This window comes from Cyanistes caeruleus, chromosome 6 (genome assembly GCF_971803275.1).
Source record: "Cyanistes caeruleus chromosome 6, bCyaCae1.hap1.1, whole genome shotgun sequence".
NCBI lineage: Eukaryota > Metazoa > Chordata > Aves > Passeriformes > Paridae > Cyanistes > Cyanistes caeruleus.
The window spans coordinates 36641924-36653584 of NC_141706.1; the positions used below are offsets into that span (position 1 = coordinate 36641924).

Consider the following 11661-nt stretch of genomic DNA (forward strand, 5'->3'; position numbering starts at 1 on the left):
GCAGCGCTGCCTTGATTCAGGTGAGATGTGTTGGTGATGCCTTCAAGCAGTGTGCCTGGTCCCCTTGCAGAACAGAGAGGCCAGGCCCTGCCAGTGAGACTGCCTGACTTCCAGCTCGGGAAGGCAGTGCCAGAACAGAGCCAGGGACCCTGTGCCTCCTACCACCCCTGTGGCTCGGGCTGCCTCGGGGCTCGCCTTACCTCCTGGCAGCCTTTCTCTTCTCCCCCTGGATCTGTAACCAAGCTGAGTAACAAACACTATAAAGATGGAGCTAAAGGAGAACAAGACCATGTTTTGTAATCAGCCCTCCAAAACTTTTGTGGGTTAACAACACGGTTCCACTTTTGACTCATCTCTAGAAATGAGCCTCCTTTCTTTCTGCCAGAAAAGGTGACCTGCCAGCCAGTCTGACGCAAGGTAATTTGTCCTGTTTATCTGATGACTTCGATAAGGCATAGAGATTACTGCTCTTCCTTCATCCTAAAGTACCAAGTTGTTTATATGCTGTAATCCTCGGCGACTTTTTTTTTTTACAGTGAGAGCTTGAATGTGACAATAATTTGGAGAAAAATCTTGGTTGTAAACCTAAAAAAGCACTTTCAATATGTTCGTGGTGCATTTTCTTCCAGCTTGCACATTATCCCTAGTCCTGGCCCCTCTCAGCAGTCACGAGATAAGCTTCGAAGAAACAAGGTTGTTGATTGACGGCTCATTAGAAGTTGCAAGAGCAACAAAAGGGAGCCTGCAGCAGCCGGAGCTCACCGGCCGCCTGCCTGAGAGGACGCTGGTCAGCGCTGGCCTGAGAGGAACAAAGACCGCGGGAGACACTGGAGGAAAACAACATGAAATTTTCATGGTGTGCGAGAAAGGCCAGGTGTAATGGATCAGGGCCAAAGCCTCCCCTGCCCCCACGGCCCTGCCGCATAGATTGACTTTCTATATTTAGGCACTCACGGAGAGCATAGGTTGTGCCACACGGCACGTACACGCGTGCACAAATCCAGGCTGCCCTGACTTCTCCATGCCAGACCGAATTTATCCGTCAGTCCATTCAGAAACGAAAGGCTCCAAGTACATACAGTGTTAATATCTGTACATATTAGATGTCAGGGCTCCAGCCTTAGGTAAGGTCACACACTGAGCCAAACTCACCCCTGCAGTGTGAGCCGGACAAGGCTTACGAGGAATGACTTTGGCTTAATGTGACTGCCTGGAGTTGTGTTTGTTTTTACAAATCTTGTTTACCCCTGGTGTAAGCGTTTCCTCATAGTTAGGAGACTTCTACCAGGCACATGCCAATCCGCCTTCAACCCACAAACTGGGGTGTCTGCTTCTTCAGTTTCCCACAGGGGTCCTTCAAGCCCCCTGACTCAAGTGCTGAAGGGCACTTGCTCTTCAGACACGCTGGCTGGTGACAGCCTTCCCTCAATCCTCTAAGAGCTGAACAGCACAGACACATTCATAACAAACCAATTGATGCAAAGAAAATTACCCTTTGCCCTTTGTATACAGTGTCATCCGACAATAGTTACAAGTGACAATAGTTACAAGTGAGTTTTGGTTAAAATTTTTCAGAGGAATTTTTTTGCTCAAATTCCCTCTTTTCCATGTTGAAGAGAATTCTGTTTGAGGTGTAGGTATCAATGGTAGGTAATTAAGGTGAGCTTGAGGTCAAAAATCATATTTTAATTCTAGTAGGTCACTTAGACTTCTTCAGTAAGTGCTCTAAAAAGAAAAGTTATCTAACTAAAAGAAAGTTATCTAACTAAAAATGAAAGTTATCTGTCCTATCTAGGAGTTATCTAACTTCCAGATATGTGTTTTTCATGAATAGTCAAAAACAGGGCTTTAAATTTACCTCTTGTAAGCTTTTAAACAAGCACAAATTCACTATGCAAGTGGACCAAAATGCCTGGATCATGCTTTTTTTTTTTTTTTTTTTGCATGTTAATACATTAAATACGTGCAGCAATGTTTGTAGGATACTCCTAAGAGTGTAAATGGGTAAAACACTAGACTCAAAGAGAAAATTAGATTGTAGAGGTGGTGTGCAACAAGGTGCTGCTATATTATTTAACTTTAGAAACTCGCATGCTGCTGGAATTTAGGTAACACTTCTGGTTGTATTAAGACTTTACAGCTTAAGGAAAGCCAGTATTTTGTGAAATGGATAAAATGACACCAAAGATGCCATGGAATTTACTGATAAAACCTAAATATATTATCTCTGATCTTCAGTGAACATATATTAATATCAGATTCCCTAAACTTAGTAGTGTTACAAGAACGTTACATGAAACTGGGATAAACACAGATATAATCTGGACCTGGACTTTAAATTAAGAAAATTACCTTTCCTGTAAGACACAATAACCATTTTTATATCTTTAATACGCTTTCTGTTCAGTTCTTGAAAAGTTATAAGGGTAATGTTTAAAACGGAATTTTTATTTTAGCAATAGAAAGTTTGAGTCCTGAGCCAGGCAAGGTGATTTGCCTAAGATTGCCTATGGATTCATTTTGAGCCATCTTTCATTCCTTTGTTCTGCCTTCTGCTCATGCCAGGTCTAATTTTGCTTTCATTTAATAATTGAATTTACTTGTAGTTGGCTCTTCGGAAAAACTTCCAAAGTGTTATCTGCTGTAAACCACAATAAATTACTAAGGACTGAAGCTCGCATACAGAAATCTGCTGATTACAGTAGAAGTTTGGGGATGGGGAAAGGGAGCTCTGAGAGAATCACCTAGCACGCAGCCGTAGCAGAAAGCCGGTACAAAATTGCTACCGCAGCACAAAAAGGCAGGAGATGTAACCTTTCTCCTATATTGTAACCCAGCCCTTCCCCGAGCGGCCGCAGTGAATGGAAAGGAAACCTTGAGGGGGGCAGCGCATTCTGCGGGCGCGGGGCTCGCCCGGGCACAAAGGCGAGCGCGGGACCTGCCACATCCCCCCATTGTGATGGCCCTTCCAAAACAGCCCCAAACACAATAGTGTGACTCAGCAGTTCGGAGCTGCAGGCCACAGAGCCGGCTCTGTGAAGGTGGTGCCGCTTGCGAGGGAAGGAGGGGAGATTGCAGCGCTGCCTGCTTCTGGAGCTCGCTCGGGGCCAGCCTCGGGCGGAGCAGCCTCCTGCCAGGACAGCCACACACACACCAGCCGTGGGAGATGCTGAAAGAACAGGCGGCCGAGGAAAACGCGCAGAGAAATGACACGATTGTCAAACCTGCCCCGTGGTTTTGGAAAGCCAGCTGGCACCTCGGACTGATAGCACAAACCATTAGGCAGGCAGATGAGGCAGCGATCTCGGCTTCGCTGTCAATAAAGTAGGTCAGGCACGGGCTCGCCTGCCTCTCAGTTACCATAACAATACTATTTGTAACACACTTTGACGACAAGAAGCACCAAAGCTAGAAACTACAGCTAGTAATTCTGGCGGTGCCGGGGGCCAGTCGCTGGTCCCCTTCCTTGGCAGGAGAGAGCGAGAGAAATGAGACTGGAAAATGAGCCCAGGTGGTGGCACAAAGCAGAGACTGGCAGAGCAGCAAAGCAGATCAGAGGAAAAAAAGACGAGAACGGAGGCAACAATGGCAAATAAGCAGAGAGATTAAAAAGCAGCAGAAAACTTTTACAAAAGAAAGGGGAAAAAGGATATGAAAGTCGATTTAACCAGAAACAGTCCTTCATGCTGTCCCCCTCGAAGGGGAGCGATGACTTAGGTCAGAAGAGGGGCTGTGCGGCACCAGGGGGGAAGGCAGGGTGCTTCCCCAAGGAGAACGAGCCAGCCCTGAGGCACAGATACAGGGATGCCTGCCCGCCTGCTCACAGCCTTCCCCTGGCCCTTGCCTTGCAGCCGCTGCGGGCTGGGATCCTCGTCTCCCGGCTCCTGCCTGCCTCTGCTCCCCCTGGCCCCTCCAGCCGCCGCTCCTGCCGCTCCTCTGAAGGCAGCAGTGACCCTCTCTCTATGGGAAACGCTCAGGAGAGCTTGAACTGCCCCGAGCTTGCCTGATCGCTTTTCAACCATCCCATTTTTGTTCCTCGCTTCTTTTCCCCCTAAGTTTGCTTCTAATCAGAAGTTCATGATTTTCAGTTCTGAGACAATGCTCAGGTGGGACTTCTGTACCCAAGGTACAGATGGACATTTAAAAAGCCGACCATTCGGGGTTTGGGACTTTTCAATAAAGCAGTCCTTTGAACCACTGTGTTATTTGTAGAATTGCAGATTGGGGTTTTTTCCGTATTTTTTTTTTAAGCTATTATGTTTAAGTCTCACTTTAAAGAGCAGACAACACTTGTTGCTTCATTGTTTTAGTTTATTTTGGGGTTTTTTTTTGGTTTTTTTGGGGTTTTTTTTTTTTTTTTTGGTTGGGTTTTGTTTGTTTGTTTGTTACAAACTGCTCCATTTTCACTGAGCACCCCCCAAATTTTTTCCTTTCCTTTCCTTTCCTTTCCTTTCCTTTCCTTTCCTTTCCTTTCCTTTCCTTTCCTTTCCTTTCCTTTCCTTTCCTTTCCTTTCCTTTCCTTTCCTTTCCTTCCTTTCCTTTCCTTTCCTTCCCTTCCCTTCCCTTCCCTTCCCTTCCCTTCCCTTCCCTTCCCTTCCCTTCCTTTCCTTTCCTTTCCTTTCCTTTCCTTTCCTTTCCTTTCCTTTCCTTTCCTTTCCTTTCCTTTCCTTTCCTTTCCTTTCCTTTCCTTTCCTTTCCTTTCCTTTCCTTTCCTTTCCTTTCCTTTCCTTTCCTTTCCTTTCCTTTCCTTTCCTTTCCTTTCCTTTCCTTTCCTTTCCTTTCCTTTCCTTTCCTTTCCTTTCCTTCTTCCTTTCCTTTCCTTTCCTTTCCTTTCCTTTCCTTTCCCTCTTCTCTTCTCTTCTCTTCTCTTCTCTTCTCTTCTCTTCTCTTCTCTTCTCTTCTCTTCTCTTCTCTTCTCTTCTCTTCTCTTCTCTTCTCTTCTCTTCTCTTCTCTTCTCTTCTCTTCTCTTCTCTTCTCTTCTCTTCTCTTCTCTTCTCTTCTCTTCTCCTTCTCTTCTCTTCTCTTCTCTTCTCTTCTCTTCTCTTCTCTTCTCTTCTCTTCTCTTCTCTTCTCTTCTCTTCTCTTCTCTTCTCTTCTCTTCTCTTCTCTTCTCTTCTCTTCTCTTCTCTTCTCTTCTCTTCTCTTCTCTTCTCTTCTCTTCTCTTCTCTTCTCTTCTCTTCTCTTCTCTTCTCTTCTCTTCTCTTCTCTTCTCTTCTCTCAAAAATAGATCATTCAAATAATTGGAAGCAAGTAATGAAAATTGGTCCAGAGAGTTTCATATTCTGAGTTTTCCATATGTGTCAATCTGCTCTGCCTCTGCACACCTTCAGCACCAGTCAGGGAGGGAGGATGGGAGTTTGAAGGAAGGCAACCTCCCTTTAACAGAATGGACAAAAGTACTACTTGCCACCTGCTGGCACCTTTTGAAGGAACTCAGCATGTTTTCCAGCAGACAATTGTCCATCTATATACTGCACACCTGTAGAACCTGAAGCACAAACCATGTGAGTGGATCCCACTGCAGTATTGTGTGTTTTGCAGAGCTGGGATGCAGGTGTCACCTCACCATTTCCCTGCCCTCTGCAGCTCTTCCTGCCCTGTCAGTCCCAGCAGGGGATGACCTGCTAGACTTTGATGAGGTAGCCACAAAAATGAAAAAAGATTGCAAAAAAGAAATAGCAAACACCTCTCCAGATTTAAGGAGATACTTTACTGTAGTTTTGTAAGAGGATCTCATCTATCTCTTTAATAAGTAAAGAATTTGGGTGACACAGGACCTTCTTGTCTCCAGTGGAGAACATTTTTTTCTCAGGGAACCTGAAGCTCAGTTATTAAAAATGAAAATCTGTCTCAGCCTTTCAACTCTGTTCTTGGAAACACCAGCCGATAAAAAGGGGAGAGTTAAAAAGGAGCCAAACAGAGGGACCTTTTCCAGATAAAGCTTTGCTGTGATCTTGGTATCAGGACAGCTGCACTCCGCTGCAGAGAGGAGAAAAGGTGAGCTGTGCTGCTTTTTACATATCACAGAAAATGCTGTGTTTCCTCTTCAGAATTGCTGCCCACCAGGAGTGCTGAGCTGCACACTCACAATTAATACCCAAAGAAAACCCTCTTCCCAAAAGAGCCTGATGCAACTCCCCAGGCTGGGGTGGGAAATGGGTTTTCACGAGCAATAGAGAGACTGTGATGAACTGGTGAATCGTTAGTTGCAAACATTCCTTCAGGAAAATTGTAAAGCATCTTGTTTGCCAGATTATCTTCAGACTTGTTTTCCAGGCTTTGAGATTTGTCAGGAACTTGTTTGTTTTTTCCCCACCCAAACTGTAAAATCCGTTCTAGTTGTTCTGGCATTTGGAAGTGATTTGCCACTGGATTCACTGGAAGAAGAATAAGGTCCTCAGTTTTATTTTAGTCCTCATAAGTATGCATTAAAATATACTGCATTCACAATGAATGCAGTGAAAACGAAAACTCTAGGCAGCAAAAGGATTTTTTTTCTACAGAAAGTGGCATCTTTTTGCCTACATAGCAGACTTAAACTTTTGTGTTTTATAAAAAAAAGGTTTCTAACACAAGGAGAGCATATTAATGTCATTAACTGAAGACAGGAAGGACAAAGATCAAAAATTACTTCAAGAATATTCTCGAGGTGGTGAAACAGGGAACACTGTAGATTTACATATGAAAATGGAGGGTCTGAATTTGTAAACAACAATGTCCTCAAGGCAGAGACTTTTGTCAAAGGTATTCTGAGCTGACTGAATATTCAATGTCTTGTAAGCCCCTTATGATAGGCAAATTTGCAATTGGAGAAAAAAATATTCTGTTCTATATTTTTAATGTTTATCTTTCTTTTCACATATTTAAATAGGTAACAATGTGAAGTATTCAGCAGGTTCTAGCCCTATATCTTCCTCTTGAACTATTGACAGAATTAGACAATTCTGATTTTATTATCACTTTTACTTTCTAGCTTCAGTTTAATTTTATTGCACCTGGGACTTAATGCTCCAGTGTGCTGAACACTCTGAATGGTCCTGTATTGCAACATAAACAGTCAGCACTAGGGGTCAAATTTCTCTGCTTTGCCTTCACATTCAGGATAGCTGAGTGCTACTTTCCACCATTTTCTACTCATATATGAATGATTTTGAGGTCAAACCTCAAGAAATAACACTGAGCATTTACCAAAACAAATGAATTCTCTGCTGTTTCTAGCCAAAGGTCAACATAGTACAACATGCAGTCTCTGGCATTTTTGACACATGTAAATGTGATGTTCTTCTTCTGCATGATGATAATACATCTACAGAACAACAATATCTGTATGAGGATCATGCACAATGTACTTTGTTAGGTCCTGATACTGCAAGGACTTTTCTGTTTGATGACCTGTGAGTAGAACTGAGAATAATGAAAAAGCTGAGAAACTGGAATCTGTGTACGTGCCCCAAAATAGGAAAAATCACTGTCATTAATTTTGAAACAAATGGAAGAAATAGATTTGGGAAATTTTAAAAAATGTAATAAAAATGTATCCCTTAGGTATTTTGAACTTGAGGTTCCAAAATAATTTTCCACCCAAGCTGATTTGCAGTGGCACAGGTTGGTATGGGAGGTAATGGAGTCTCCATCCCTGGAAATATTCTAAAGGCATCTGGACATAGTGTAGATGTAGGTGGCCCTGCCTGAGTAGGGGGGTTGGACCAGATTATCTCTAGGGGACCCTTCCACCTCAGCTGTGATAACTGAGCTCCAAAATCAAACACCCAGGTATCCAATCAAATACCCAAATATCCAAAATCACGTTACCCAGCTGTGACATTTAGCAGCACCACAACTTTTCATGCAGTGAGAGAAAGACCTCATTCTGCCCTGCCCTGAGTACAGCTGGTGAGTCCTGAGTATATTCAATGTTCATTACCAATCACACTCAAAAATGTTCTTGATCTTACCCTCTGAAGTCCGTTTGTCTTTGCAAGGAGTGGATCAGGACTTTAAAGAATGAGGCTGTAACTCTGTAAAGATCAGATACAGATTTTCTTTTAATACAGACCTTATGAAATCCCAATAGTGGAGTCAAACATCTGAGGAAGTTTATGCTGCAGGAGTTAGTCCAGAATCCAAGAAAGAAAGAGGGTGAAGAAGAAGAAAACTCCTAAGAATGAGATGGGAAAAAGCGGGAGACAGTGCACAGGAATACAGAATTAGGAGGAAAAACATGGGCAAAGGAAGAAATCCAGAGATGTGAGTAAATGCTGTTGTTTGGTCTCTTTTTCAAAAAAAGGGAAGAGAAATATTGGGAAAATCCCCCTACATCATTAGCAGGCAGTAGAAATGCTATTCTGTGCAAAATCTCTGTGGAATTGGACAAATGCTTAGAGAAGATGAAATTGTATAGTAGGAGGAGAGGAGAGGGAGAGGAGAGGGAGAGGGAGAGGGAAAGGGAGAGGGAGAGGGAGGAGAAGGAGATGGAAAAGGAAAAGAAACTCAGGCTGACCCCAGCATATAAGAGCATGTTCAGTAACACAGAAATGCAGACTCCTTAAGCCTGGTTGTCACTGTTTCCCTCAGCCCATTGTCTCTAAGACATGGCTGAATTTGCAGGGCTGGTTGTAGAAAGGCTGTATGGAAAATGCAAACTCCTGTCTTCAGTGTTTGCAGTAGGAGTGAAGCAGAGCACCCCAAGAGAGGGTGAAGCATTTTCCCAATCCAGTGACTGGATTATCTGTGGAGAAAATGTGCTTCAGTTTTGGTTTCAGAAAAGCAAGAAGGAGTAACCCTGGAAGACTGCCTTAAAATTTGCTCCCTTCAGAAGAAAACCCCAACAGCAATATCCTCTCACTTTTATTTATAGTCAGCAAGTGATCTTATTCTCAAACACACCGATAGAAATGTGCAGCACTTTCTCCTACCAGGACTGGGTGCTGAACACAGTGTCCTTCTATCAGGACACAGGCCAGCTTTCCCCAAGAATCTGACTTATGTGAGAAATATACAGGGATGGTCAGACATGAAATTCAAGACTTTTTTCTGCCTCACACAACAATAAAGTGTGGCAGAACGCATTTAGTGAAGCCGCTGATATGTGTCAGGGCAGAAGACACTGTTTTCCACTCCTTTGCACTCAGATTGAGCCCCCTGAAAAATCATCCCATTGACCAAATGTTTTTAAGATAACAAAATAAATAGAATCAACCCCGAATGTTTTTCTTGTTCATCCTTTGCTTTATGATCCATGAGACTACCCTTAATTTCCCTATTTCAACCACGAGAGCTACAAAAATAGAAAAACAGAAAAGAAAACTGAGCTCATCAGACAAGACTACCCCCACCAAAGTCAAGTTGGCCCTGTGTGGGTTTTGGAGCCCACCCAGGCAGAGCAGCTTGCAAGGCCCGTGCCTAAGATCACAATGTACTCTGCAATTACAGCACAATGCTGACAATAGCATTTTGTTAGTAAAATAAGAAATAGTTGTGAAGACCTGTGAGGAATATGTAGGGGGGGGAAAACTAAATAAAAGGAGCAATTCTTTTGAGCAGTAAAGCAGGCTGACAGAAGGGTTATAGGATGGCACGGTATTTCCATCCGCAGATGTCACAGGGACACTACTGCACGTGATTTAAGATTAATCTCTTGAATCAAAATGTCACCATGTACACTAATGAGCAAAAACTCTCTGGCAGAGAATCCGTCCCTTGGGCTCCTGTTCCCAGGTAAGAAGCCTGTCTCCATACTATTGTAGAAACTCTCTCAGCTGAGTGCAGTGAGGTTGGTGGTATATCTTGCCCCTGGTTCACAATTTTCCATTTCAGACTCGCTGTCTCTGTCTTGGTTTCGGTCTATTTACTCGGAGCCATTTCTTAACAATGTCTAATTTCCTCAAGGAATCCCTCTGAGTCCCCTCTCTTAGAAATGCTGCCATATCTTTTTTTTTAATCACTGAAAGGCACAAATATCCTTCCTGAGCCCTCTTACCATCCAGCCTGATTATATACATAGATTTCAGTTTCCATACATTTTCTACACAGTAGGAGTTCCCAAAATGCAGCCTCTGGGGATATAAAGTGTGGCCCCAACGGCAGCTCAATGAGATGAAAACAAAGCCGATCAGGTACTGTTCTTACTGTTAATGAGCCTAACCAGCAGGCAGTTATTACTCAGTCTGGAAGACATAAGTGGTTGGAATCATAGCACATTCATTTTTTATTTATAGTGATGCACATTCAAATTAGAAGTAGCCCTCCAGCAGCTGGCGTTTTGCCAAGCCCTGACCATCGGTGTGATAAAATTTGACTATCTCAAAGATATAGAATGCCTTTTGTTGCCTTTTTCTCTTTTTTTCAATACCAATCTCCTACTGCTCACAATTCCCCTGACTATCAAAAGTGAACAATGAGGTTTAATTAATTAAGGAACCTTGTCCCTTACTTAAAATGAGTGTTTTTTCTTTCTTACTTGGTGGTGAGGTACAAGTCAAACATGATCTGATCTTCTCGTAAACAAGCAAAGACTCAAGTCTTCTGGCAAATAAAAGAGTTGAAATGAACACTTGGACAAGAACCACAAAGAAATGGGTTCTTGGAGACAATGAATATTATTAGCCTGTTAATCTATTAATGGCAACTGTAAATACTTCACTCAAAATCACAGTGACTCTGAAACATTTAACTGGAGAGGCTCTGTGAGCCTGCCCAGAACAATGTGATACGGGGAAACCGTAGTAATTCGCCTCACCTTGCTAGCCATCGGTTTGCAATCTAACCCCTCCCCTGAGTTTAAGTTACAAACCTCAGTAACTGTGTGGCAGACTTGACAGCAATTAACATTACTCAGCTGCCAGCTGGGTTTTAAAGCCTCCCTTCCAAGCGATCTTGTTACGTGGGTTTTAAAAACAGCCTGACAGGGTGCTGCTCTGCGCCAAGGAGCTGGGCCCTGCCTCTCTCAGCATGGTGAGATTTTGCCACTGATTAAATAAATCATTGGCAGAGTAAGGGTAAATGCAGCCAGCTGTTGTTTGCAGCACGAGGCTTGGTTTTTTTACCCTTATCACATCGAGGGGGCTTCAAAGAAAAGCCCTATCAAGAAATTATCTTTATTAGTTGAATTCTTTATCCTGTGTAGTCCTGTAGTCCTACTCATCTACAGAAAAGAGCACAACACGCTGCGAGGAACTCCTTGACCCTCACACCTCAGCGATCAGACTTTCCAAGTCGGGAAGAACTTTCTAAGTAATTTAAAGCCGAGAACCCAGTTTTATCAGTAATGAGTTAGCTGGAGCCACAGCGGCATCAGATGTAAAGCTAGCGCTGCTGGGGCTGCCTGCCGAGCGGCGGGATCGCTGCGAGCTGCAGCGCCGGGGGCGCGTCCCGCCGCGGCCTGACAGGCACCGAGCCCCGCCGCGGCCTGACAGGCACCGAGCCCCGCCGCGGCCTGACAGGCACCGAGCCCCGCCGCGGCCTGACAGGCACCGAGCCCCGCCGCGGCCTGACAGGCACCGAGCCCCGCCGCGGCCTGACAGGCACCGAGCCCCGCCGCGGCCTGACAGGCACCGAGCCCCGCCGCGGCCTGACAGGCACCGAGCCCCGCGCGCTCCACCTGGGCCGGGCCCGCCTCTGCCGCGCGCCGGGCCCGCCCCTCGCCGCCCATTGGCTGAAG

The 11661-nt window shown here is 44.4% G+C and overlaps 1 long non-coding RNA gene across 2 annotated transcripts; it reads right to left on the bottom strand.

The window, feature by feature from the left end:
- Positions 1-5104: 5104 nt before the first annotated feature.
- Positions 5105-11472, bottom strand: LOC111930305 (uncharacterized). Of its 2 annotated transcripts, none has more exons than XR_015287906.1 (2): positions 7958-11472; positions 5105-6379 (listed from the first exon to the last, which is right to left on the bottom strand). It is a non-coding gene; the product is annotated as an uncharacterized LOC111930305 (long non-coding RNA). The 2 variants fall into 2 exon arrangements; XR_002865106.2 differs by having other exon boundaries at positions 5105-7406.
- Between the last annotated feature and the right edge of the window lie 189 nt (positions 11473-11661).